General features: G+C 45.2%; 1 protein-coding gene across 6 annotated transcripts in view; it reads right to left on the reverse strand.

Moving 5' to 3' along the window:
- The window catches only part of MEGF10 (multiple EGF like domains 10), a 132,760-nt gene that overhangs the window by 102,845 nt on the left and 22,876 nt on the right, over positions 1–7,039 (reverse strand). The window contains exons 1-2 of one of the 6 annotated variants that reach the window (XM_080372397.1): positions 6,650–7,027; positions 1,752–1,815 (exon numbers count right to left, since the gene is read on the reverse strand). The exons of 1 other annotated variant lie outside the window; for it this stretch is intronic. The gene's annotated coding sequence lies outside the window, so the exon portion shown is untranslated. Of the gene's footprint in view, positions 1–1,751; positions 6,614–6,649; positions 7,028–7,039 lie in introns of those variants that run through there. 4 more of the 6 variants (XM_080372395.1, XM_080372394.1, XM_080372396.1 and 1 more) reach the window with 4 other exon arrangements.

Here is a 7,039-nt window from a genome sequence, read left to right on the forward strand (position 1 = left end):
TATCCTATTTTTTAAGTAGATTTACAATGGCTGACGAAAGTATGCTGCCTTTGAGGCCAAGACTGCCACAGCTGAAAAGTTGTCAGGGACATTTCTTCATGTATCAAGGGCTCTGATTCTTGCCGGTGGTCTTGAACCCTTTGAAGGGGGTTTGTAAGTAATCAAACAATTGCTTCCCACAAATACACATGAGCATTACTTGTGCCCAAGTTCCAGTGATCATAGTATGTGTCTGTTGACAGACCAGTGCGGTCCAAACTTTTGTAAACACTCTAGAGGAAACTAAAACTCAGTTATAAATGCTTGAAAGCACACTGTAGGAAGCAATCTTGTAGCACGGAGGAAAGGAACTGAAAGATCTACTTGGTCTGTTGACATACTCTGTCTTTTTCCCACCATGTCTGTCCTCAGTGCTGCGTTCCATGGTTTTTGCTGATTCCTGACAGCAACTTCTAAAAAACCCAAACAAATCAATTATGACATTTTGTACTTACAACTTAACTGGACCTTGGCGCGCACACACTTATGTGTGTACACACACACACACACATCTTTTTCTTCTTCTTTAACATGCAAGTGCTTCCAGCGTATTCACATTCTCGGGGTGACCAAGCTTAGTGTGACTGTTGGCTTTGGGAGGAATCTGATGCCAGCCAGCCGAGCATAATGGCCTCTTTGTCTGGCTGTCAGATGAACAGCGTTGTGTTACAATCATTGTCACCCTGGGCTTAAACTGCAAGGCATACTTTCACACAAAACATTCACTTTGGGGGCTCTTTTTAGCAGAGCCCTGTGATCGAAACTCTTTTGCTCCTCTTCAGTTAATCAGTTCAGCAGCGCCGAAACTTCAAAAGTCAGGATTCAAAAGCTCTCATCCAAATCAACTGATTCTGAAACTTCTTTATGGCTCACATGAAGAAGAGGCAAGTAACAGAAAATAGCCATCATCTAAATCACTCTGCATGAATCAACACCAAAATCAAGTGTTGAGCAACGTGTTTAAAAAAAAATAGACTGCCATAGTACAAAAGGTCTGAATGAAACCAACAATAGTTAGAACAGAAATAAATTTGATTTAGTTCACATTTGCAGTATGTGAGGCCAGAGGGACACCAGCGTGGTAGCCGGATCTCCCTAAAAGCCAGTTTAGAAGACAAGCACAGCATTGCAGCTGCAAATTCCTCACCTTTATTCAACAACCTGACCTTGCAGTTCCTGCCTGTGTCTACAATGCAAGACAGACACACCCTGTAGCTCTGAGCTTCAGATATGAATTATGAAGGTCAAAACTGCACATCAAAATGAGACTGCAGCACACAACTCCCTCCAGCACACGCTGGCTAACCATGGGAAACCCCAATGCATGGGTAGAGCCAGAGCTAGGGAGCTCTCAGACAGCTCCTGCACCCTGGGCTGGCACCGTGGCAGAGCTGCAGCACAACTGCAGAGTATAGATGGTCCACAGCACTGCCAGATCCACTGCAAACCATGAATAAGGATCTCATCATGACATTACCTAAGCCCTTTGATAGCAGAGTATTTTGTTTCACGTTAACAGCTGGGGACCGGAAGAATCCCAAGTCAAAGTTATCTCCACCTTGAATATTTTTATGTTTCACGTTAACAGCTGGGAACCAGAAGAATCCCAAGTCAAAGTTATCTCCACCTTGAATATTTTTATCCTGCGCTTCAGAAAAATGTCTGCAAGATAAAATCAAAACATTTCCACAAGACAAATATGAGTAACTTACCAAGTGACAATGCTATTACTTGCTGTGTAAATCCTTTAAGTTCACCAAGTGCCCCCAAAAAATCCTGAAAAATAGATAAACAAGACTCCTGTATAGGAGAAACTTCAAAAGATGCTGTGAACATGCTGAACCCCTTGAAACCCTGAACGGATGTCTTTTTTTTTTTTATTAATAGAATTATTCTCACAGGGTTAAGACCAAAGTATGCTAAGAATGACATCCTCCTGCCCTTACTGTCTCTCTTAACCATTTTGTGTTGCATCTATCTCTCATAGAGTTACTTATGGAATATAGCGCTACTCACTTAGAAAAGGATCTACTCCTCAAGAAGGTAAGCACAACATGGCAAGAACTCACAGCATAATGCTTGCAATGTGCAGAAAACTTTACAAAGCCATGGCTTCTTTACAAAAGAAATGGGAGTGTGCATGGAAAAACAAACTACCAGCTTGCTGTTTTCTTTCCCATTCATTTTCCTTTCCTTTGCAGTCCATCAAAGTAACATACCTTCTGCCAAACTCTGGTTTAGTATTCCACCCTGCCACTGCTCACAGATGTATCAGTTGCCCTAAACACACATTATCACTGTCTTGATGATTTTAATTTCTTGGGCAGCCTTGACCAGCCCTCCTTCTCTACATCCTTCACCACTGCTTCGAGCACACTGTCCCAGACCAGCACTGCACAGGAGAAACACCACCAGGCTGGGTCAGGGCCCCCCATTCTCATGCCTGGACAACTTCATCCAAACCACAAAACCCTACTGGTCTTCTCTTCCCCAGCCTGACAAACCCACCTTCTGCACTGCCTTAAGGTCATAACTTCTCCAAGCTTCTCCTTGCCTTTCATGGTCTCTTCACATACCCAGAATTTTTCATACTTAACAAGATGTTGATCCCTTCTTTGGCAGGGCCATGGTACCCACCTTCATTGGTGGTCTTTCAGAGAAATAGTTCCATACTGTCTCCTATTTGAAGACTCACCTTAAAAAAAACCCTAAAGGGATTAATGATAAACGTTTTCATTTCCATGATTTTTGATGAATAATAATATGACTGTGGTTTGACAGCTGTTTTCATGAGTTCATTGTTCTTCCTTATTTCCTGTTGTCTTTTGTCATAAATTTTAGATTATAAAAGCCAAGATAATTTCTACTATTGTTTTGTGCTGTTCTACAGCTCCTGTGATGGTAGTGGTGGGACACTAGAGCCATACAACCTACAGCTGTTAGTGCTAGTGTTTCTATTTTAAATATGGCACATTAACATGCAGTCTTTATATTCAAGTTTCTTTGCAAGAGTTAACTTGCATCTCTGCATGCTCAACAAAAATAATTTGTTAGGCTTAGAAGAGTGTTCTTTTACAGCAGCAGAAAAAAAAAGATTCAATTGCATTCCTGAGGTCACACAGCAACTTAATGTCAAAGTTAAAATTATGCTTTCTGCTTCCCAATCTGTATTTTTTTGTTGTCTTACACATCCAAAGAGCTCAGAATTAGCACCTTGTTGCCCACTATGTGCTAATTTCTCTGACAATCAGATACAAAACAGATAAAACATGAAGAGCTGGCTGTCTACATTTTAATATAAACCTAATGTGCACATCCAAAGGCATGAACCACAAATCCTTACAAAAGCAAAACATCAATTAAAGACCAGACAGTTTGAATAGGTTAATTAACAAGAATGCTGACACAATCAATAAAACTATTCTAGTAAAGAAAATCCATCCCTCCACAGAATACTCCTCCTATTTTTCTAAGAGACAGTTTTCAATGATACATACTCTTTTCATAAGAAAAACATTTGGAATATCAAGATACAGATTCTTCTCATAGATGAAAAAATAACGCAGTTATATCTAAGTTCATGCTATGCTGATTCTAGCTTCTCTTTCAAATCTTAAAAGGGGTATATGAGTACCAATTACTGGTAAACTTATCTCTTAATATTACAAATCAGGGTCAAATTCCATTGCTGACAGACTTGATAGCATAACTTCTATACAGTGAAATGTGGTGCCACTGGCATCATTCATCAAGGAAGACACTGCTTAGTGGGAATAAGGATGTAAGAACTTTGGCTGTAATTCCACTCCACATCTAAAAAGAGGTTTATAGTGGATCTTTACCGCTCCACACCATGTTACATTAAAAAAAATTAATATACTGGATCACATCCATGTTATGGTATTGTTTATGAAGGAATCAATGTTTCTTAGCTTTGACTAAAACTGTAGCACATATGCAAAGAATCTGTTTATTTTTTTCCTTCCTAAAAGCCACTTACTTCCCCTAATGAGAAGAGGTAAAAATACCTAGCAGAGTAAAAGCTATGTAGAGACACCGTGCAAAACTCCTGCCAAATAATCTGAATATAAATTCAAGGGATTCTTACCAGCTGCAGTCAAAAGCCCACTCCAAACCTGTTAGATGTTAATCACACTTAAGTATGTTAATGCACGGTTCCTGTGTTCTTTGCATAGATGAGTTAACTGCTTTTGTTAAACAGCATTTGCTTCTTTAGGTGTATGTCCCCATACAGTAGAACACATCCCTTTGTGGAAAACGTGGTTATGAGTCACTGAAGGACTGTTCACGCCATCAAACTCCTCTGATCGCCTGCAGGGCAGGAACAGCTCATTTAACACTGTAACCACTTATAGGTCCTCCTGGTGCCCAACCTACGAGGATGCAAGCCCACACCTCCAGCTGCCTTTAAAGTACTGGCAATTAGCTATGCACATTTTAGCTAGAGCAGCTAAATGGTAATATATATGGTATATAAAGGGCTATAGCATCATGCTATTGAGGCAAAGGCACTGCAGTTTCCACCTATTGGGGCTGTCTGGGGTGACCTGAAACTGGCATGGACAGCCCTGCCCCTAGTGCAGGCTAGAAGGCATCCTAGAACAGCACAGGCTCTTGACCATTTCACCAGCTAGTACGCAAAACTGGGCAAGTCTGGTAAGTGATTTCCAGGGAAATTAAATAGACACAACCACCTTACTTCACACAAGTCCCTGAGCAGCCAGCAGCTGAGATTTTTTTTGCAAGGCATGGATTGTAATAGTGAGCAAGACACAGAAACATCATTGCCAATCCAGTGAATTGCTCATCATAAAAGTCAGCAGAGACTTGTAACATTCCAGGCTTGCAACTGCTTCATCTTAGAAGCCAAACGCAAAGCCATGCCATCTCCACAGCACATTAACAATCAATACTGACACGATGCAACTGATCCTTCTCTTGTGGGAGTGATACACATTTAAATTTGATTATATGACAAGGTCTCATGGTGATTACAATTGTCTGTCTAAGAAAAGTTAAATAAATTTTACTAGATAAAAGTCCCATGTTTTGATGCTGTGCAAGTGCATGAGTTATGTGAGCAAACAAGCAGAAACTTGGGCTTAAGTTATGTTGTTTATCCAGTTTCTTAAAAATCTGGAGCACACCTGCCCAGCTGGCCTTTCTGACTTGAGAGGGAAAATAAAAATAGGCTTCCTAAGATCATTTCATTTGCCGGGCCATTGAGTAGCAACTGAAACTGATAATTTGGCCGCCCAGGCTGTTATTCTCCTAAATTTCATCTTCAGCCCAGACAGTTGCATGCCCCCCCCCCCGCATTTAAAGAACGCACATACCTAATTACGTATGCTTTCCACCCGATATTGTGTTATTTGGCACAAATGCCATTTAGGGGTGTTGACAAGGGAACTGAAGCTTGAAGCCAGCTTTCAGTTTCAGTCTCACATCAGACATGCTGCTCAGTCAAAGCATCTAAGACTTTTCAGCATAGATCTGTAGCTTATCTGCTGGTAAACAAATGCTGCTCTCCAAACTTCAGTTTTTCGACTTTGTTCTTTCAAGTTGCTGGATAGAAACATTTTTTGCTAAATAGTGTCATTGTGTTAATCTGCTTTCTAAACTGCTGCTGCCAAAGCTTAGTTACAAACCTGAGAAAGTATGCCATAAAACACCTTCAGTACTGATGGCACGTTTCAAACTGAAGTTTTAAACTCACTTGATAATTAGAGTTGGTACTTGAGAAAAACTTCAGAGCTGTGCATGATTCTGGGAAATACATATCTGCTTTGAATACATTTAAGTACTCATAATTGGCAGCAACATCTAATTTGTAAGATTACCAAAAAGTCCCGCATTCCCAGTTCATTCTAGGAAAAACAGCTGCTTATTTTTTCCTAATTGATTTGTGCCTGCATTTCCAGATCGAGCCTACTTCTTGGCTGAAACGGAGAATAGGAAATATTTACACTGCTATGACTGTCGCCAAAAGAAAAATCTGTGCAGGATACCACACAACTGAGAATTTCTCTAGGCAGCTTCTTCTGAAAGACACACGCTGGAACGAAGTCGAGTTATTAAAGAGATGTGCATTTTCACGTGCAAGTCATTGCTTATTTACACGTACCCACAAACACCTCTCCACCTCGGCGCGTACGCTCGTCCCAGGCTCTGACCAGGGCTGCCAGAAGCTGTCCGCGGGAGCGCACGGCAGCCTGCCCGAAAAGATCCCCCGCGCAAATCCTCCGCTCTGCGGTGCGCCTGAACCGACCCGTCGCGGCGCCGCACCGCTAGCGCGGAGACGGAGCGATGCGGGACGCGGAGCACGGGAGGAGCCTGCCCTCAGCCCCCGCGCCGCCCCACCGCCCCGGCCACCCGCCGGCGACAGCGCGGAGCAAGGCGCGGCGCCCGGCTGCTCTGCCACGGCGGCGGCACCGCCGAGCGGGCCGGCCCCCAGCGCTGCCCGAGGGGCGATGCCGCCTCGGCCCCCCCGCCCAAGGGCGCCGCCGCGCTGCTCCGCCGCACCCGCACCCGGCACCGCGGCTTCCCGGCGCCGCACCTGCGGGGCGGGCCGGTCCCTGTCCCTGCCTACCTGTCCCGTAGGCGCCCGCCCCGTCCCACTGGGCGCCGGGAGCCGCCGGGTGCCGCCGCCGCTGCGCCGAGCGAGGGGCGGTGTGTGCGGCGGGGCCGGCGGGGCACAGCCCCTCCCCCGCCCGGGCCGCCCCCGCTCCCGCCCCCGCCCCAGCCCCCGGCCCCAGCCCCCGGCCCAGCCCCGCCGCCGGGGCGGGTAGCGTCCTGCAGCGGCGTTCGGTGGCCGCGGGCGGGCCGGGCCGAGCCACTTACATGCTTCTCGGGCTGGTGTCGCCTGTGGGGCGCTCTTCGCCGCGAAGGCTGCCCCCCCCCCCGAAATACCCTCCCTCCAGTCACTCGCAGGCAAAGTGAAAGCCGCGTGGGGGGCCCCAGACGTCGTTTGTTCAGCCCG

The sequence above is a fragment of the Falco punctatus genome (assembly GCF_963210335.1).
Source record: "Falco punctatus genome assembly, chromosome: Z".
NCBI lineage: Eukaryota > Metazoa > Chordata > Aves > Falconiformes > Falconidae > Falco > Falco punctatus.